The 22503-nt window shown below is 43.8% G+C and overlaps 2 protein-coding genes across 3 annotated transcripts in view; one reads left to right on the plus strand and one right to left on the minus strand.

Moving 5' to 3' along the window:
* LOC142895141 (porphobilinogen deaminase-like) overlaps positions 1 to 22503 on the plus strand; it is a 55898-nt gene that overhangs the window by 21086 nt on the left and 12309 nt on the right. The window lies entirely within an intron of this gene.
* ubash3bb (ubiquitin associated and SH3 domain containing Bb) overlaps positions 1 to 22503 on the minus strand; it is a 42120-nt gene that overhangs the window by 11720 nt on the left and 7897 nt on the right. The window lies entirely within an intron of this gene.

Below are 22503 nucleotides of genomic sequence, written 5' to 3' on the forward strand. Positions count from 1 at the left end.
GTATTACGGCTGGTTAGGCTGCCTGGAACTCAGCAGCTGTCAGAAAGTTTCACCAATGGTAATGTCATACGCAAAGATCTGCATTCAGGACTGGAGATTTACTTCAAGGGTGTGAGATTTAAATCTCTATAACATTTGTCATACTTATTGTTAAACAGAAAAACCTCTGGTGTCAAGGAGTCAAAGGTCATACATGTTGTGTCTCTTTGCAAAAAGCCATCAATCAGATTGAATCTGCAGCAAAAACACTTTGAAACCTGCTTAAGGTGGATGGACGGACTGCATTTATAGAGCGCTTTCTAGCACCTTCACAATTGCCCAAAGCACTTCATAACTTCCACAACAACAGACTGGGAGGGAGCAGGATTCCCGCTCTACCTCCTGAGCTACAGTCGCCCCGTAAAGGTGATGCTTTACTGGACTAGAAGACCAGAACGAGGCTGCAGTGAGGTGGCGTCAGAGGGTGGGATTAATAACCAGTTAATAACCTGACAGTACCTTTGTGACTCAGAGTGACCTTTACCTTGCAAAATATTGGCTGCATTCACTTGTGAACTGCAACCCTAAAAGCATGTGGAGCTCTGTGGGCTTAGATGGTCACATCATAGTGATCACAAGAATTATGCAAATGAATATTGTATAGTATTTAAATGAATTATTATTAACCATTTGAAATGTACCACAACGCATTGGTGCATTTCGGTAGAGTGTGTCAATCACTATGTGTGTATTGCTGATGAATAAAATGATACATTTAAAGTCAACATTGACCCAAAACCCCTTTTTATCTTCACCACTAAAGCCAACTCTTGCAAAAAGTCTCCTAAATTTGATGTTCCAGTTGATGTTTTTTTTTTTTTTCCAAATAAAATCCCAGACTTACTTTCCAATCTTGCCATTACTTTCCTAAATGTGATTGGAAAAGCCAGATGGTGGTCATGAGTAATTGTTAAGTAATGACACAATGGTGTGAACGAAAAAAAAAAAAGAAAAAAAAAACGAGAATAAAGTGGGGGTAGAAAATCCTGGATCGACACTTGGAGGAGGTGTCGGTTCCGCCGAAGCCATGGAACATGTGAATGCGTCGCGCGTGGGAAGACACCATCATACGTTCCTTCCACCTGAAGGAACAACAACTTTTACTTTCTGAGAAAAAAGTGTTCGCTCACTCTGTTTCAAAGAGGAAAAGTTTGAAACAACCTCTCTTGACTTTTTCAAACTGCTTTTACAAAGGGAAAAAAAGTGGCTCATGACTGAAAACATAAAAGCCACAATATCTCGGCTAATTAATTTCATCCACAGCAATTAAAACGAGTTTCTTGACGAGGTGACGGGGAGAAAGGAACACGCGTACTCGAGCTTCCGCTCCTACCTCAGCGGGCCCCGGAGGCTCGGCTGATGAGATGAAACGGCAGCACAGATCAGTCACATTAGGGCCAAAGAATCTAATTAAGCTGCCACTCTGAAGATAAGAGCCCCGTGCACGTTATTGTGGTTTCCGTCTCCTGGGAGAAAGTCGCTTCCTCAGCGCAACACGAGATGAGGCTGCGTTCCTGTGGGATGGGATGTGTGGAGGCGCTGCTAGCTTGCGGAGCGGATTGTTATATGCACAGTGGCTACTCACAGAGCAGCTTTTTGTCTTACCTTACCTAATTAAAACACACTATCTATCTATCTATCTATCTATCTAGCTAGCTAGCTAGCTAGCTAGATAGCCAGCTAGCTCGCTATCTATCTATCTATCTATCTATCTATCTATCTGGGAAAGGACGCCAACAAGGAGGTGAGCTTTGAACTTTTTGACCTCATTGTAGACAATTAAAATATAAAAAAAAAAAAAAAAACAAGACATTTGTCTTAATATGAACTTTTTTTTTTAAGCTGTCTGCTAGTTTGCACCTAGAGGAGCAGATAAGGACACCAGCCAGGAGTTGAGCTCTGGTCCTCATTGCTGACAACTGAGACTGAAAAGAAAGGTTTTTAACACATTTTTTCTAAACATACATACATTTGAAAATTTTACTTAAGCGTTTCCTACACTACAGTTAAGCTGTCAGCCTTGAACGTCTTGCGGATTTAGCCTTTCCCCTCCTGGAGGCAATACTCTTGAGCATGATTAAGACCTCTGTGAGACAATAATTCCCTTCGCCATGTCAGAGTGAATCACCAGTCAGGCAGGCATAAAGTTTCTTTTTCTTTTTTTCTTTTTTCCTTTAAACCCCAGTCAGCAGCTTAATTCGATCGCATGAATCACATCAACGGAGGCCTCCCCTGAATTTTCAAAAACACAGTCACACCGAGAAAAAAAAGACGCGAGGAGGTGGAACTCAGAACCGAGGCGAGCCGAGGAAACGGAAAGAAACGCAACCCGCACCGAGCTCGACGAGTGGAGAAACCACAGAGGAGCCACGAGAGTCAATGGGCTCGCTGATGCGCTGCAGTGTCCCACAGGTGGAGACCCACATACGGTCACGTGTGTGCGCGCCAGAGAGAGACAGAGAGAAAGAGAGAGAGAGAGACAGAGAGTGAGCAGAGAAGAGAGAAGCAGCAAGAATAAAGACGTCCAAACGCCTCTTTAGCGAGACAAAAAGAAAACAAATCCTGTGGATTTCTCGAGTGAACGCTCTGGGTTCAACTGTTTGTTCCCCTGACTCCTGTTATGTGTCTATTAGGGGACACAGGTTACCAAATGTATCTCAAGAAACATTGTCTGTTGTCACGGTGGGCCCGACGACACACTCTAGAGCGCTTTTAAGAAAGTGGAAGAACAATGTGAGCGCTACTCTGAGGGTTGGTGGTTGGACGCTGTGGTAGAGACAGCGTCCTATGAAGCTGTGATGCCTCACAACTTGAAAGGCAAAGAAGAAGATGGGGCGATGAGCTCAAATCAGAAAGTGAATGCAACACTTTGGCGCACGGTGACACGGTGGCGCAATGGTTGGCACTGTCACTGCACAGCGAGGAGGTTGTGGGTTCGATTCTGGGTCTGGGGCCTTTCTGTGTGGAGTTTGCATGTTCTCCCTGGGTGTGCCTGGCTTCTCTGCGGGTTTTCTGGCTTCCTCCCACACTCCAAAAACATGCATGTGAGGTCAATTGGAAACTCTAAATTGTCCGTAGGTGTGAGTTTGAATGGTTGTTTGTCTCTATGTGGCACTGTGATAAAGTGGGTGGGATGAGCAGGGTGTCACCCTGCCTTCACCCTATGACAGCTGGGAGAGGCTCCAGCAGACCCCCTCAACCCCGAGTTCAGAAAGAAGCAGGTATTGAAAATTGTTGGATGTTTGTTTGCAACAATGTACAATCTCATTTTAATGACAAAACAACGTATGTTTTATGAACCTGCACTTTTTTTCTGTTCCTTTTCTTTTATATGTTCCTTAAAAATCAATAAAAAATGAAATGATGAAAAAAAAAAAAAAAAAAAAAAAAAAGCTGCTGCCCTGAGCGACATTTAGTAATTTGTGACGATGTGATACCTGGCTGAGACGCAACTGTTCTTTCACAACGGAAGAACTGAAAGGAGAAGTGGCGGGCACAACAAGGGAGCAAATAAAATGTCACCCCCCCCCCCTCCTCTCTCCCCCAATGTGCGCACAGGAAGTGTGCGGATATTATTCTCGCTATTCCAGTGAGCGACAGCGGATCTGACCTCCGAGCAACAACCAGGGAGGCTTGGCAGTTGTTAGTCAGCGACAGCTCAACACAAACGAGGCTGACATGGACGGAAACAACCCGATGTGTCAGAGCTGACGTGGGGACGTGACGACTCTTTGTTTCTGAGCTGCAGAGTTTTACTAGACCAGAACCCAGTGTAAGGCCACAGCTGCAATAATATATATATGTATATATATGTGTGTATATATATATATATAGGATAAACTATGTTTTGCATTTTTAAATATTGTCTGTAATTTTTATCTATGAATTTTAAATCTATTGTTTCCCCCAAAAAATAATAATACAGTTTATTATTTCTTGATGAAAGGTTCCAAATTACAGTTATTTACTTCTATGAAGAGAAAAATATTATTGAGGGCAATGCTTCATTAAGTTCAAATATACTGTAGCTATAAAATGCTATAAAAAGTTCAGCTGTTTCACTTTATTTGCCAAAAAAAAATAAGGATAATACTTTAATTTTTTTTATTAATATTTAATCTTTCTAACTGTCGTGACATACACTACCAGTCAAAAGTTTGGACACACTCTGCGAATGTAACGCCTTTTCTTTCATTCTCATGTCGATTGACGTTACAGTTTCTCACTGAAGGCATCAAAACCACGTGTGAACATACATGGAATTATGTAGGAAACAATGAAAGTTCAAAATAGCCGCCTCTCATTAGAAGCATATTCAAGAGTCATTTAATGCGTTTGTCTTTGCTGCATAATTACATATATCTTGTCATATATTTGATCTCTTCAGTATGTATCTGTCGTGTCGACAGTTGTAAATATATATATATTTTTAACATGCATGAGAAGGTGAGTCCCAACTTTGGACTGGTAGTGTATGGTCAAATAAATGTGTTACGTGTTGCACATTTTTAACGAAAATTGATTTCTTGCACAATTTACCCCACCACTAAACCAGCAATTTAAGAGAGAGGAAAAAGTGAACAACTGACTCAACTGTGACTCTCTTGGACACTGAACTCTGAGTTGTGGGCCGCAGGGCGCTGAAGCTTGTAGTTCAACTACATCACTGGAGTGCACTGTGCTCATCACTCGGCACGTTGCTCTCTCTGTCTGTCTCGACTTTACTTTTAGGTTTTTCCCAACTAAGCAGTTGTGTGAAATGTGTGAAAAAAAAAAAACGTGCTAAAACTAAACCTTTGACATGAGCAGAGGAGTCTCACGGTTCTCGAGCGGCAGCAGGTGTGACTTGTGTTATGTCTGCTGAAAAGCAAACAGTGCAGGAGGCGCTAAGACCCCCACATTCAGAGGCAGCGCTGTCTGGCCGAGGTTGAAAATAGTCAAGGACTTTCTGCGGGTTGTCTGCAACTTTACTGTTGAATTCTTTAAAAAAAAAAATAGTACATTTAGTAGTAGCTACAGAATTATATTATATACTGTAGATTAAAGTCTTAGATCTGTAAAAGCCCCCAAAATATTTAGATTCATCAATAATTGAGGTTAACATCTGATTTATCTCCACCACAGAGCCTCTCAGACTGAAGGACGTGTGGTTTCAGATCTCACTGTCAGACGTTCACCTTAAATAAAAGTATACATCGGCTCAAAAATAAAAAAAAAATAACTGGTGGGTGATGGAGGGGAAGGGGGGGGCACTCTTACATGAGGTGAGGAGCTGAAGGTAAATCAGTTGTTTTGCTTGAAAGAAAAATAAGACAGCATCTCATCTTGTATCCACATGAGTGTGAATGAGCAAGTCAGACAATATAACGGATCCCTTTACTTGGTTTGGTCTTGACTTGTTTTTTGCTGCGGGGCTGAGTGATGAGTTGGACTGGTTGGCGTTAGTGACGAATGGGGCGGTTGAGGTTTGTTCAGACATGTCAAGTCACCCTCATCACATCTACATGCCTAAATGCACTGAGTTGCTGATTAGCTGTTGAACAGGTGCAACTAATAAAATGGTTTCCTCTCAGTGACGGACACCCTGGAAGGAACGTCATGCGAGCACAAGTCGCCTTGAAAACATATCCAGTGAGGTTTGATCTCACTTTGTTTTGCCCTATTAGTAGATTTGACAAGTTACCACCATATCATTGCTAAAACCTGCACATTTAAGAAGAGGACTTCAGGTTCCACGTATGACGATTTCACTTCCTAGAACCTGCAGTGCCACGCATGAGATTCTTTATACGCGGCCGCCGACAAAAACAGGTAGTGGAGACTGCCGAAGTGCATATTTCATGTACCTGTTCCTGCACGGCTACTTAAATAGAACCACAATAGAAAATGGACGCGTTGTCTCTGTTCAGACGCCCGGTGACGGCCCACGCTTCCGCTTTCTGCTCTCGTCTGTCAGGGTTTCCATCGCCGAGGGGTTGCTGGGTTTGTGAGGCTAGCCCCCGGCTGAGTCAAACGACTAGCGGGCGAGTGGGAGCTCAAGGAGGACCCCTCTCTCCCCCTCAGTGAGAGTAACGAGTGCCGAGTGAGCAAATTTTCTTTTTGAGTCACAAAGACATAATGTCATAAGAGACAGAGAGAGAAAAGAAACCAAATGCATTTGAGGCAGCGGGCCTGAGGTTTGCTGAGGGAGGAGCGTTTGGTTGGGTCTGCAGCCTCAAGAGTTAGCTTAGCGCTTAGCGCTTAGCGCCGCCTCGGCCGTCTGGATGGCACCGCGAACTGCGTTTTCGACTGTGAGTTTTGCAGGATTCCATTCAGAGTTTGCTCAGAGCCCGAGGGCTGGAGCCTGCTTCCCTGAACAGCTCTTCTATTATGGCAATATGGAGCAGAAAATGAGGCTTTATTACGAGCCCTGGCTGAGCGCTTCCCCCGGCAACAGCCGCCACGTCTGAGCAAACCTCAACCCCCCGCCGCCGCCACCACCACCACCAACCGTCTCGCTAACCAGTCCAGCTAATCAGCCATGCAACCAAAAATAAAATATTTATATATGATTTTGATTCATTTTAAAAAGACTTTTGCCTTGGCAAAATGGAAATACCTTCTTCAGTCGATAGACAGATAGATACTTTCATCCTAGAGGGGAATTTCAGACATCCAGTTTCTTTCATTCATTCATCTTCTATACCCGCTTATTCCTATTCAGGGTCACGGGAGTCTGCTGGAGCCTCTCCCAGCTGTCTTAGGGCGAAGGCAGGGTGACACCCTGGACAAGTCGCCAGTTCATCGCAGGGCCACATAGAGACAAACAACCATTCACACTCACATGCACACCTATGGACAATTTAGAGTGTTCAATTGACCTCACATGCATGTTCTTGGAGTGTGGGAGGAAGCCGGAGAACCCGGAGAGAACCCACGCAGACACAGGGAGAACATTTCTTACATACGCAAAAATCCTGTACACAATAAAGCAAACCTAACCCCCTTGCCTCATAAGGAATACAGAGCATGTGGAATGAGTTGCGTGGTTGTTGCAGAGGTATGTGTCCAGTATTGCTGACCAGCTCCTGAATTATATAAAAAAATAGAAATGAACACTAAAATCTGTGTCCCAGCCTCATTCCTACACCGCAGCAGGCTGAGTGAATAACAGTCCAGTATCAGCACTGCGAGTCCCCCTGATAGAACAACTGGCTGCTGTGCAGCTGGGCAGCACACTCCCAACTCAGACTCTCCACCTGCGGGGGTTGAGAGCTCACACAATCAAAAAAAGGTCTTTGTACGGTGGAAAAAAAAACCCTCTTCATTAATAAAGAAGAGCAGAGGGGGAAAAAAAACCACAGGCTGCCGAGAGCAGGCCTGGTTCTGGCTTCGACTTCACGCTGATCTCGTTTCCCCCTGCAGCTCCAAGCAGTGCGTCCGCTGCTAAAACACAAGCGCAGCCACTTCTGGACGAGAGAGCGAGAGAGAGAGAGAGCGAGAGAGAGAGAGAGAGAGAGAGAGAGGGAGGGAGAGAGAGAGAGAGAGAGAAAGGACAGAAAAAACACAATTCCTGCCGCTCGGCTCGAGCACCAATTTGTGAAAAATAGCTGGAAACATTTCTTTTCTGCCACCTTATTACCGCAGTCATCCCGAGGATGTTTATAGTGAGAGCAGCACTTGCTCACTCTCACCCACAGAGATGTGAGAGCAAGTTTTCCTCCGTTTGGCCGCACGAGTCAGAGACAGGAAGAGAAAGAGACGAGGCGAGCCAGCGGTACGCCCACGTAGCGCTGCTCACACCGATATACATCACGCGGCGCTAAGGGTCGAGCGGTGCACCAGCACCGGCTGGAAAACAGCAATTCAACTCTGAAACAAACTGTAGATGCGACCGCAAAGTGCTTTAATTTGAAGAAAATTACGGGACCTAATTAATGTCTTTCTGTAGTTAATGTCAGACTTGAGGTCCAGACATAAAAAAATAAAACTTAGCATACAGACAATAAAAATACACAGAGATAAACATCTGCACTTAGTCGCTGGAATACATACAAATGATGGTTCCAGTGTTTAGTAAGGCTAGAGAAAGACATTACCCTACTTCTTTCATGATACATTGCCAATTTGTATTAATAGAACACCGCAAACATAATACATCATGTCTCTGATAAGCATTTTCCATAAGGTTATGCTAGAGACATTCCTCTAGAGTCCACCCATATGTCGACCCATCTGATACGTCCACATGGCTCCGTGCTAACCTGCGCAGTCACAAGACTCACCGAGGAACATAATGTGTAAGAAAGGAAGGTTCTGTTTGTCCGAAAATAAACCTGCTTCAAGTTGACCGACACCACAAGTGTCGACCAATGAGAGCTTGGACACTTTGCCGAAAATAATGTGCCCACAACTTTTGATTCGCGTGAGATATTTTTTATTTTTCGGGGCGGGAGGGGGGGGCAGTTATTCATTCAGGCAGACTCTCTGTCACACACGGAAGATTTGCTGCAGGACAGGAAAAAAAAATCTTTCAGTCATCTATGTTCCACATCACGGAGCCCACAAATAGATTCACATTTAGATGAAAATAGACTCCAGTCTATAGCCAAAGTCTTTCATTCGCCACAATGCTCGACTCAGCTGAGCTCTGCCAAGTGAAACCTTTTAGCATTTTAGCTAGCCAGCAGATCAAGTAAACAAATGATCACCTGTGCAATTAGCAATTAAAAGAAACCCTTGCATTTGTTGATCTGTTTTGAAAACTGTTCACAAGAGTATTTTATGTCTCATTGTTTTTTTTACACGTGTATGTCATGCAGACGTCCATTTACTACACGTACACAGCAGTTCTTCAAAGAAAAAAAAAGTCCTCTCCTAAAACGACCAAATGGCCATGTTGTAGCCAATCAATCAATCAACCAATCAATCAATCCATCAGTCAATGATTGTTTTAAGAAGGGCTACTTTAGGCCAACTCTTATTTGTGACATTTAAAGGTCCCTTATTGCACCCATCCGCAGGTCAATTATACACAAAGCAGCATGCTTAGCCCTCTGTTTACAACTTCCTCCTTAAAGTCGGACCTTGTTTAGGGCTCTTGGTTTTTTTTAATGGGCAAAAGCCAAGGGGCAGCAATGCACACTCACCTAGGGGGAGGAGTCAGTGATGTCACAAAGGGCTGATTCCCAGAACTGTGTTTTTAAGTGGAGCAGCCAAAAAGAAATAAAAGGGACAGACGTAACTCAGGCTGAAGGCCCACATTGTGAAAGCACATCAGCAAAGGTAATTGAACAAAATATGAGCCCTTCAAAATAAAATGCATCGATCCTTCACAATCTTTGGCAAAACGCTTTTAATATGAATATTGGAGTTGGTTGAATCCAGAGAAAGAAGTGGAGATCTTAGAGCTTTAGAGGTGTGCAGGGGAGTGTCGGGCAGCATTTCTCAACTGGTGGGTCGTGACCTACTTTTGGGTCGTGGAGCTGTTTTGATCGGGTCGCGGCTAAAGTATATTAATTTGTAGAGAAAATTTTGGGCATTTAATTACTTTGCAGGACACACAATGATTTATTTGCCAGACATGATAGAAAGTGGCCTAGCGTTTTTATTTTTGTGGAATAAATTTGAGTGCTGCGGAATAAATTTTCTGTGGCGGCTTCATGATAAGGAGAAAATTGTGGGTCCTGGGACTCCACTGGTGTAGGGGACACTGAGTGCGAGGTGACAGGGACGGGTGACAAGCCAGAGTGAACGTGAGAGTGACGGAGGAACGACAGACAGCATTGGGTGACCAGCAGGCCGACTCAAACACTTCCTGACAACTGCTGCCTCCTCCAGTAAAGCAGTGCAGCACCTGTGGGAGCAGACAGCCGCTCCACCAACTGCACCCACATTGTTGTTGTTGTTAAACAGGGAGTGCATTGAAGGACGGGACGGGACGAGACTCAAGACTTTAAAATGCGACACTGAATTAGAGCCGCGAGCCCCACGCGGTTTTTAGTGCACTGGCTGCTCGGTACACAGGATCTCACAGTGTTTATCAGCTGTCTGAAGTTTACACAAGCCACAAACAGCCCACCCATGGAAGAAAACACACACACACACACACACACACACACACACACACACACACACCATGCAAAGGGCAGGAAACCTTGATCAGCTGAGCAGGCCTGCCACTGTGGGAAACCCCATGGCTCCGTGTCTTCTGATGGCATGCGTGCTAAAACTTCCTGTTTACAAAAACACACACACACACACACACACACACACACACACACACACACACACACACACGCACACATGCAAGCACAAACTACAATGGACTGAAACGTAAAATGGAGATAATAATAATAATAATAATAATAATAATAATAATAATAATAATAATAATAACTTTATTTATATAGCACGTATTCAAAAATAAAAATGTACATAGTGCTTTACATATTAATCAATAGAACTGTAAAATCATACTGACAAGTCTATAGGGACAGCGAAGGGCCGCAAGGACCGCTACTGGTGTGATGCGCTCATACTTTTTGGAGCCTGTTGAAAGCCTGGCGGCAGCATTTTGAACCGATTGGAGTCTCTGTACGTTACTGTGCAGATAAATGCACTGACCTCTGCGTGATGGCGGGAGGTAAACCCACAGGAATGTGTATGCATTTGAGGTGACGGTTTTTGCTATGGGGGCAACCGCCCATGGCGCAATCTGCTTGGGGGGCGCACGGGCACCCTCAAAAAACAACAACAACAAAAAAAAGTGCATCGGCGACTGGTGATTTGTTAGCGCTTCCTGTTACACGCTGTCAACGCAGTATGCGTGGAAATGTCTAGAGAGCAATTCATCCCTATAAATGATTACCAAGTTATTACCTATAATCCTTTTCTGAAGTGTTTGTGGCAGAGTGGCTCACAGTTTTTATTTTAAAGAGAGATTTGAAACGATATTCGATGTTGATCCTTTTGCTTTGATCAGCGTGGAAAAAGACGACTGCCTGCATGCACACATGCACACACGCACGCACGCACACACCCGCGCTACACGCATCAAAGGTTATCTGTGACAATGTGAAAGACTTTCTTGTCTCTTTTTGTCTCTCTTTTTGTGGACACGCTCTGATACACGCTGCTCGACTGTCGACTCTGGGGGATTGTGGGGGTGGGTGAGGTGCAACATTTTTCACAACCTGGCAACCCTCAAAACGAAAAACAAAAAACAAATCCACATTAAAAGATGCATACAAGTGAACAAAAAAGCCATTACTTTCTGCCATAAAAGTGTGTGATCATGGTCACTGGCACCACATGAAAGGTCTCCTGAAGCACTGTGTGCAACACACATGCACACGCACGCACACATCATGTTGCCTCACTTTCTCTTGGATCCCGGAAACTAAAGTATTTTTTTTCTTCTTTCGCCGGAGCTCACGGGGAGCTCGTCATTGTTCCTTGCAGCTTTCTGCTTTGAAACTGTGTGCAAGAGTGCTGAGAAACTATCCAAAGTTCTAAAGCTTCTACCAGATGGGGAAAAATAAATCAAAATATATACACTACCATTCAAAGGTTTGGGGTCACTGACTCATTTCTGCATTGAAATCCATTATAATAATGATCTTCAATGCTTTACGATCATTATGAGTGCACAAAAATGACAATAAGATCAAGATGTAGTGTGCAACAGTAGTCCATTTTAAAGAGCCTGAAACGAAAACCATGATATTTTGTTTATCATTTTCTGGTTTAGCACAACACAACTAAATCTAAAGAAAAGGCAAAGCTTTGTTTTAGAATTTTTATTTATTTATTTATTTATTTATTTATTTATTTATTTATTTTAAAGCGTTCAACTTCTTTAATGATGGCCACATACTACACACTTGATATTCAGTCTCTAAGATCACATTCAAGACAATGAGGGCAACAACTGTGAAAGCCATCCCATAATGTGTTCAGCACATCCTGACTGATTTTCCTGCACTGCTAATATTCATGCCAGTAGATTATTTCACCGAGCTGCTTATGATGGGCTTCAATGCAGAAATGAGTCAGTGACTTTTTGAATGGTCCTGTGTGTTTCTCAAAATCTAAACCCCCCAAAAAACTTTTTTTTTTTTTTGCCACCCCATGCATTAATGATGGGAACCGGGCCGCTACGGTGCGTGCTACCAATCACACTTGCCGCTGACTATATACCGCACCAGCGCTGGCTGAGCGCCAGCGGATCAGAGGTGCCTCGCAGGCGTCGTGCAGCGGCAGCGGCGATCGACAGTGCGGTGAATTTGTGGCTTTTTCAAGGTTATGCCTCCACTGGCAAACTGGCAGCAGCGCGCGTGTTTGTTCTCGGGGGCCTTTGTTTCTATATTCTGAGCCAGCATTGTCATGTGCGCGGCGGACGGGGAGGCAAACTTCCGCCCTCACAATAATAGAACTGATAGTGTTTTTCCTGTGTTACTGTCCATTGTTCCAAAAGTCTCCGGCCCCTCAAAACAAAAGCGAGCACTTGGAAACCAGGGCTCGTTAGGGAAGGTTAGCAAACATCAGGCCGACCTCCCTCTGAAGATATTTTTGGACGAAAGCGTTTTGCTCCTTGCAAAGACTTCTTGCGAGAGGTTTGTATCTGCTAACCACAATGAAACACCAAAGCTCAGCGAGACGAGTTAGTAGACTATCCAGTTACTGGAAGGAAACAGAGAATTTCACAGAGCAAAATGAACCAAAATCTCAATGCAACTGTTAAAATGTTAAATGTTAAGATTTTGTTTTGTGACTTTTATTTCATGTATAATTTGGTCGGAATTCTGGGTTTGGTGGGTTTGAATAAAAGCTTAAAGTAAATAAAACCACAGTATTGCAATACTTGATTCACTCGGTCTGGCCCTTATCTACGGTTATAAATAACATACATTGCACGCGTAACGAAAAAGGTTTGATGGCTAAATGACTTCTCGATGGCCACCATTTGATGAGCGCAATAGGCTACACTTAAGTCGAGGCTTAACGCCGGTATTCTGTGTTTTCTTTGGACTCGTTCTTTTTTAAATTCTTCTTTAAGTGCTGCTGATATCACTCAATAACAATCAGAGGAATCGTTTCACAATCCTGGGGGAAAAAAACGACGCTCCAGGGCTTCTCTTGGTTTCCATGGAGCTAAGTAATGTCATGACGCCATCCTTAACACTCAACCATTCAATCAAACCAACAGGATTTCAACCTTTCTGCTTTGCTTAAGCGTGACTTACTAAATAGCACATAAACAGGATGCTCCACAATCTAGCGAGCTCCGTGTTGTGTAGTTTGCCTGTGTTAATCTATTGAATTAGGAAAGCGTGGGCGGATGAAGGTGGCGAACATGATCTTTGAAGTGAGTAAACTTCAGAAATCTTGAATTATTTACGATAAAACATAAAACACTTTGGACTTTGGACGGCTCCTCTTTGGTAAGACGTGCACGTTTCTTCTTCTTCTTCTTCTTCTTCTTCTTCTTCTTCTTCTTCTTCTTGAACAAAGTTAAACTTGGGCGCCACAGTGAAGTGAAGTGGCCTGTGTTTCTGGGCCAGCTCTGCCTTCAGGAAATGTTTGCCGAGCTGAAACTCTAATCTGCTCAGTAATAAGAAGGGATCCAGCCGCAGCGTGTAGCTGAGGACGGTATATCACCTCTGGGGTTATCTCTGCTGGCTCCTTCAGACAAAACAGTTTGTGGTTTTTTATGTCCTCATATAATTCCTAGATTGTTTGTCCTGCTGACTCATTAATCCTAATTGGGCCTCACTGGAGAGCGACGAGATGAACCAGCCCCCACAAAACCCAGAACATTCACCAACTGATTACAGTCCAACTGTGCATACGTCAGATGATATAGCTCAATAAAAACACCTCCCGGCAAAAAAAATGAAAAAGTGTATTCCGTATTGCACACTGCAAGCTACGCATGGACACGTTTGGAGTTGGACACCTTCTTGAGTCAACACAACTGAGCTGAATGAAACACTGTCGCCACTGACAGCCTGCCATTGTGTACTTCTGTCTGTGTACTGGTTGTCCAGTAGCGTAACGTACCATGATAACAAAAAAAAAAAAAAAAAAAACTAGCTTTAGCATTGGTCAGGCTGATAAACTCATTTCCTGCACGTGCGTGGCAACAAATTCTTAAACGTGACAAGTTAAACAGGGCGTTTCATGAAAAACTAATATAAAAAAAAACCTTTAAAACATTTGCGTGTCGGCTGATTATCACACACGATAGAACTTCAAAAAGGTCCAAAAAGGAAAGATCTAAAACAAAGGGATCATGCAGTCTTATAAGAAATATTATTCTTACATCTAAGCTATACAGGCGAGAAACATATTTGAGCAAAAAATTTTCTTTGCACATAAGCTGCCCGCCAAAACAAATGTTCCCCTTGTTCAATTATTCACATCCTAAAACGTCGCTGTACAAGAGTAAGCCATTAAACGCTGCCCCTATTAAGTGAAGTGTCAAAGTAATCTTTCCTCCCACGCAACATGTGCAAGCTCATATGGCAACTTACAAGGTGCTAAATGGGCCTTAGTTGGAGGCATTAAGGTCACGGCGCAACGCAACAAACCAGAGCTCATATGGTTTCTTCCACAGAATGAGGCAATAATAAGACAACTATTCTTTTTACTTAAAATATGATCCATTAAAGATATGGGAAATAAGCAAAACAAATATATCAATCAAAGAGAGATTATTTCTATATTGTTCAGCATGCAACCAAAATAAAAATCAAAATAATGCCATTCATAATTGTAGACCCTAAACTCAAAATTCTTCAAATGAAATACACACGGTCAAATAAAGTTTGCCGGAGTTGAAAAAAAAATACATGCAAAAAATATTAAGTATATGTAATTTTGTTTTGCTGACTTATGGAAAATTATAACTGGAAGGAAGTAATAAACATGGAAGTAAACGGTGTGTGGTGTGACACTTAGCAGTGTCGCTTTCAGTTGAGCCTGACGCGTGCAATAAGTTGCACTTTCTGCTTAGTGTGGCTATTGTGAGGACGATGTCAGAAATTCACTTCCAGAGGCAAAAGCAAAAAAGAAAAAGAAAAGAAAAGAAAAAGGTAACATTACTCTTTTAACCTTGCAAGGCAGCAGGACAGCTGAAATTTCAGCCTGAAATCTGGCTGCTGAACCAACAGGGAGCGGTTTCCTACAAGGAGAAAGAAGCTCAGTGGGCCTCGCCCGCCTCGCTCTGGACATGCGGTATGGAGTCACTAATATACTCATTCGGTAACGCGAGTATGACGTTCCTGTCGTTGTCTTTCTTCTCCTGAGCCACCCAGAAGCCTCACAGAGAAGCAGTGGCACTTCCTGTGCCCAAATTCTTCCAAACAGAGCACATTGCAGCATTGTGCAACATTTCATGGCCTTGTGCAACATTCCATGACCTTTAAACGATCCTCCTAGGATTCTTAATAGGTATTCATAGGTATTAATAGGTATTTAGTCATCTTGGAAAATACATTCAAACAGTGTTTTTTTTACGTTTGTGTTGTTTGTTTGTTTTTTGCCTGTGTGTCACATTTATTTCAATATTTTGGAAATCCTGGACAAAAATCTGTTTGACAGATGTTAGTCCTTCATGAAGCTAATGGAAAAGGAAGAAGAACTTATTTGAGCTGCAGTTATAGCAACAGTTATCGTTCTGTTACAAGTCTTTTATCTGATGAGGGACATTTTGGTATTTATAAAAATGGCCTTTGTATCTCTACATGTGAGTGTATGACTCATGCTTCACCAAAGTTGTGACACTTCATGCCATGAACAAGGACAATATTTTTTGTTGAAAACAAAAGAAAGAAGAAGAAGAAGAAGAAGAAGAAGAAGTCTGGATGCTAAATATTTAGTGCAACTAATTTACGACAAATTATCTGAGTCTTAAGAAATGCTTTTTCAGGTACAAGAATCTGTCAACCCGGTCAGTCGGGGAGTTTCAGTAGTTCAAACTTTCAGTTCAGTTCAGATCAGCTGAACCACTTTAGGGAACATTGACGTTTCACATATGGACACACAGAGCCCAGGTTTGAAAAGTCTTCACTGGTTCATGCCCGACTGGTGACTAATTCAGTTTTAATGCGATCACATGCATTAGCTGTTCGCTAATTGGACAGAATCCAATCTTCTCTTGCCGTCGTGCGCTCTCTTGTGATTACTGACAATGCACGAGACGCATGGCTCCATGAAAGATTCAGCTGTTTTTCTCCATGAGAAGCAGCACTCAGCCTCCCGTGCAGCTATAGATCAGATATCTCGTAACACTCTGTGACTCAAGCAACGTCCTGCAGCAGTTCGATCACCATATCTGCTTTGTCATCCTAACTTCCAGTCGGAATTCCAGTGAAGGGGCCTTAATATGAAAAAAGAATGACTTTTTCACCTCTTTAACAGGTCTTTTTGCATCACTGGCATGCTAACTAAATCACACGAGTATGCAAAAAATGACAACTTGCGCAGGCTTTTTCCGTGTTACTGCGCTGAAATGGGCTATTCGGATTTTGACTTTCTACATTACAAGTGGGGCTGATTGTTATTAAAGTTACGCCTCTGCAGATTTCTTTTTGAATAGCTCTCGTCACTTCAAAAGAGCTAATAGCCATCTTCCTCGCTAAGCTAACACTAGCAGTGAACAGGCTGCCCTTTCATTTCAATGGAGTCGCTCACCCGGCGCAAACGTCAAAAAGGTTTTTGGTTTCCAGGGTTCTTTCGCATTGTACAGCTTATACAGAGCATGTGCAGTAGTGTCACTTCCCATCATGCCTCTGTAACCCAGCAGGAGGCATCAACCAATCAGAAAGAGCTAAGTGACTTTCAGCGTTTTCTGGGGATTTTCTGACCTTTATACATTTTTTAGAAAGATAAGAATAGTATATGAATTAAACATCTACAATGGAAAAAATCTGTTATGAACCGTGTGTCAGGTCGGAGGAGTCCTGTCAACCGTTTTACAGTTTATTTCTGTGTTGCGGTCAACGGGGAAAAGGCGTATTGGGCCGCCTGGAGCTTTTAGCTGCAGTACCTCAAGTGTCCACTGCAAATATTGTCAGTCGGGTATCCAGTTCTTATAATACATCCATGGTAGGTGGCCAAGGCAGAGCCTTGAGTGAGAGAACGGCTTGTTTTAAGGAAGGAGGGGTTTTTCACCAAACAATCCTTGTTTATTGTCGGAAGTATACCACCAAAATACTTGGGTTTCAGACATGTGCTTATGATGACACATGAAGGTGGTGCAAATGCAGATGGAGGGCAGTAGAAATGGAAGTAGAAATGTAATGTTTATGGAGGAAGCTGTTCAGGAGAGTCTATATTGTACAGATTAAGAGCCTGTTTCAGGATGTGGCAAACCCAGTTAGCTAGCTAACATTCCTCTGATCAAGTGGACACAGTGCAGACACGGGCATTAGCAGACTCCACTCATTCCTAACTGCAGACAACTCTTGTGAAAAACAACCTATGGAACTCTAAAAAAAAACAAAACAAAAAAAACATTTTATTTTGAAGAGTGATTGGAGCAAAAATAAACCACGCAAAACACTCAAGTTTTCTATATGACAGATCCTCAGCAACCTGCCCTCCATCTGCGCCATGTGACATCAAGTGAAAACAACCTTTCAAAATGTTAAGCCCTTGAATGTCCACAATAGGTCTCCTTTAAAGCTGAGAAGCGTGAAAACAGCAGCTGTTGCAGTTCTGCTCTTGCTGGAGCAAACCAGCCAGCAATGCCAGCAACTATCCACATCCAGTGCAACCAGTAATTAAACGTCTCATCAAATCTATTTTCCTCCACAATCATTTCAATCCCGTCATCCGGCAGGATTAGCAGGGGGGCGCGGCGAGAGAGGGGTGAGGGTGAGGAGGGGGTGGTGGTGGTGGTGGAGCAGGCAGGAAGCCCGGCCAAGATGGAGGAGGGGCTTCCTGTCGCGTCTCAGCAAAGGAGTTGGAGGACGCCGGCTTGCTGGAGCCAATCCAGTCACTGTATTGGCATAGGTACGGCAGGCACAGATGGCTCAGTCGTCACCGAACACACACACACACACGAATGCGCGCACACTCGACCACACTGTTAAACCATGTGAAGGATGATCACACACCAACACAGGCGCCTAAAAACAGCAGCGAAAACAAGTTTCTAGCACGCCAGCGGACAGCCATCCATGCAGTCAAATGTGTGAATGAGCGGCGACGAATGTGCACACACACACACACGCACATGCTCGCACACACACACACACACACACAGAGTGTGTCTCAAATTGAACATGAGATTAAATGCTAAATCAAATCTACTTTAATTCCTGATCCTCTCAACCCTGTAGTGCCCTCCTTTACCAAACCAAACTAAAACGGCAACTGTGTTCACAGATTAGTTTTAGTCAGCGTGTGTGTGTGTGTGTGTGTGTGTGTGTGTGTGTGTGTGCTTCCGAGTCAACGGGACCCTCTGACCGTGACGGGAAAACCACAGGACCAGGACACGTCTCTCTTTCGGCCAACCTACGGCCGAGCCGACGGCCTCGTACATCTCTGCTTCCACTCAGACCGAAGCACTCAGAGCAGCAGACGCAGCAGCTCCCTGCCCACCGGGCAGATGCATGCTTTATGAACATCAGGTCGGGCTGCACAGACTGAGAAAGAAAAGCTTTTTTTTTTCTCTCTTTCTTTTTTTTTTTTATTAATTTATTTATTTCAAAAATCAAATGGGCCGATGCGCCCAGGGAGATGGTTCACAAGCAGGAGCAACAGAGCCGGGTCAGAATAATGATGGCTGCGAGGCAGATATTGATATTTTCGCCCAGGAGTGGACCAAACAGAGCGCCGGCCGCAGAGAGCTGCAGAGAGTTAAAAATGAATTAGTGAGCGGAGGGGAGAAAAAAAACCCCAATGAGACAATTTACCGCTGGTGTAATGCGGCAAAGGCAGCTCATTCTTAGGAATCCGCGTCTGTCAGGTCCATAAACATGCAGCAGACCGCTGAGAAATATTTGACGTTCAGTTTGGCAGAGGGTCGCTGAAAGCAGCGCCCCCATGAGGAGACTGCGTTTATGACGTGTTCTGGAAGCCAGGGACCCCCAGTTTACGAGAGACGAGGGTCGCATTCCAGCAGCAGGCCTCAACGACAATTCCATGTCAGCTCCAACTGTCAGCCCATCAGCATTTGCATTTCTTTCTCCTCTTCTGGGGAGGAAGCTGAGCTGGAATCTGTCGACACCCGACCAAACAGTAGCAATTAGGAATGGCGGCGCGTCGCCGCCACCAACGCAATCGCACAAGAGGCAGCGACTCCTGTCAACACTCGTTGGGAGGCAGGAGTTTGGATCCTCTCGTACTCTGAGGCTGAATGTCAAGTCACTCCTGAAGGTGAACTTCTGGTAACCCCGACTCTGCACGATGACTGTCTGGAATTCCGAGTGCCATTATTGTGCTACATCTTAGTGGCTCTCGAGAGGCCTAGCTATGAGAACAAAACGTATTCTGAATGGTATTGGACACGTCATGCAGCGACGGTCCCCTGGGTTGGGGAGGAATTCTCAGTCATACTGCAGACGACCCACGAGGGAGTTTTAGTTATGGCAGCAATTTTTGATTTATCTGAACAGTTTCGAACCTTTCATGAAAAGAACAGCAATGCACAAGCTAAGAGCTAAAGTGTGAATGTAAACTGTTTAAACTTCAAGAAGAACTGCATATACAACTGTGCTGTTGGTAAAAACTTAACACACTGCCCATAAATACATTATTATAAGTGTATACTCACATTTGAGTAAAAGTGGTGTGGTTTTCCTACTGATAGAACGGCTCTTATTTATTTATAAGAATATACATGGAGCAAGGCGCTTGCTCGCATTTGGCTGCCATCTTGCACCACCATATTTCTAAGGTGTCCCAGTGTGGACAATCCAGACCGCCTGACAGTGCGTTTCATAATTAGGGTGACTGCTCGCGTCTTTAAATAAAGCAACACAGCAGAAGGCGGACGAGATATCCAGGTTTGGGTAAGCAGGCCACCGGCGAGCTCAGGAGGAGGAGAGAGAGAGTGAAAGAGCGCGGCAATCTGAAATGTAACCACTTGATGTTGCTGCTTCTTCTTGAAAATCTCCAAGTATTACACTCTTAATCTTTAAAACAACGTCCATTTGCACTTTAGTTCCATTCAAATGAAATTTTTTGGAAACGCAAAACGACGGCCTGTTTTTCGCACCACATACGGTTCTATGCAGCTGGCGGGTCTTTGTCGTCCTTTGACGAAAATACCGAACCCTACATTGGCTGCAAGGAGTGCGGCCATCGCAATCTGACATGCCAGATGTCATGGTTCCATTCAGAATCTATTCACACAGCCAAATTGGAAACAACCCCATTGCGGGGAGAGATGATCGAGAACAAGATGAACCCTCTCATTGGTCACAGTCTAACTATCTGATTCCTTTCAGCACTTGGGGTTTCAAACAACAATTTTTATTTTGGTGTTTCCATGTTCCTGTTACTGCTCCTCTGTGTTGCCATCAGAGTAAACAAGCCGGCATTAGCGCCCTCCCGTTTTTTTTTTTTTGTCACAACAAAAACCCTGCCAGCCAGTCATATTTCAGCTGGCTACCAACAGCCAGGGAGGAGATTTAAAGGTCCAGTGTGTAAAATTTGGCTTGATTTATGATTTTTATATTGGTAAAAACTTAATATACTGCCGATAAATACATTAACAAAAGTGGATACAAAAGTGTGTACAATCAAAGTAATTTGGTTTTCTTACCCTTACAACGCTTCTCATAAATATACATTAGAATATACAAGGGTCGTATTTCTAATGAAGCCTGCTGTGGACAATCCAGCTGCTTGACAGCACGTTTCATTATTAGTGTGACTGCTCGCCTCCTCAAATAAACCAACAAAAAAGAAGGTGGACGAGGTATCCAGGTTTGGCTGCGCAGGCCAGCTTGACTCACTGGCAAGCTCAGGAGGGGGAGAGAGAGTGAAAGACGGTGCAATCTAAAATGTAACCACTTGCTGTTGCTGTTTCTTCTTCAAAATCTCCAAATATTACACCCTCAACCTTTCAGGTGGAATCTGCAACATTTCAAGGCCAAAAAAAAACCTCACCACGGGCCCTCATCATGTATATGAGCACCTCAAGTGCGCGCATGAGTGAGACGGGAAGTCATAGCACTGCAGCACTACAAACTACGAGGAGTCAGCAGGGAGCAAGAATCCATCTGCAGTCCGAGTCCAATTTGGAGCACCATTGCGTTGCATCGCTCATGTCCTGACCTTTGTTGCGCTTGCCACACTATTCACCACGAGCAGAACTGAAGGCGACAGTGCCAACAGCAGCGGGAGAAACAGTCCTGACCGTGTTCACACCCAGTAATAATGCTTTTGTCTCTTTTCTTTTGCTAAGACAAATAATAGGCTGAACGGCAGCGTGCGGTGGCGTTTTTTGTTTTGTTACAGATAGATTTCCAATCTCACAGGGCAGTATAACTCTCTCAAACTAGAGAGTTGCAAATACATTACACCTATTACATGGAGCACAGCGCGGAAAGAACGTCGGGGGAGGCCGAGGGAGAAGCTGTTGCCAGGAGAACGGAGCGGTGTGAGCATTGTGAGAAATGCTGCTACGCCACCAAAAAAGAAATCTGTTTACACCTGAAATTGCAGCAAATATTTCATAGAGGACAGAAATGTGTATGTCTTCAAGACATACACTTCAGGACTATTGGGAATTTGAATTCCCAACGCCTCCAGTCCAAAGATTGGACACACCTTCTCATTTAATGGTTTCTCTTTCATTTTCATGACTATTTACATCATCAATGCTATGAGTGAACACACATACGTGAAATAACTCCAACAGGTTTAATATTTTAGATTATTCTTAAATAGCCACCCTTCAAATAAAACTTCAAATAACATGTAAGAGTTATCTAACATTTATTTTCTTTGTTACATAATTCAAGATGTCTTGCTTACATATTTGCTGTCTTCAGCATGTATCTACGATGTAGAAATTAGTAAAGATTAACCACGAATAAAACATTGCATGAGAAGTTGCGACTGTGATATCGGTTGAAAGCATTGATCCATGACACTTCTGCTGCGACGGCTTTTTACACGTACAACTTTTAGTGGTCAGATAATATCAGAAAGAAAGTAAAAGCCAAACCCATTTATATCTTTCCGACAGTCACGTCCCCAAGTCTTGAGGTTAAAGAGAGCCAAGCTCTAAATCTGACGCAGGGGTGTTGCAGTGTTTGTGTGTGTGTGTGTGTGTGTGTGTGTGTGTGTGTGTGTGTGTGTGTGCGCGCGGTGGAGGGGTAGACAGGGGACAGCTGTCAGTCGCAGCAGCCTCGGGGCCTACAGGAAACCTGCTGCTGGCTCAGCAACTGTAGTCACAGCTGTCCTGGGAGCTGCTGCTTCCCGACGCCAGGACCGTGCGCCATGCCATCCTCACCGGGCCTC

This window comes from Nelusetta ayraudi, unplaced genomic scaffold (genome assembly GCF_046127955.1).
Source record: "Nelusetta ayraudi isolate G7.1 ecotype Tasmania unplaced genomic scaffold, CSIRO-AGI_Nayr_v1 ptg000048l, whole genome shotgun sequence".
Lineage (NCBI taxonomy): Eukaryota > Metazoa > Chordata > Actinopteri > Tetraodontiformes > Monacanthidae > Nelusetta > Nelusetta ayraudi.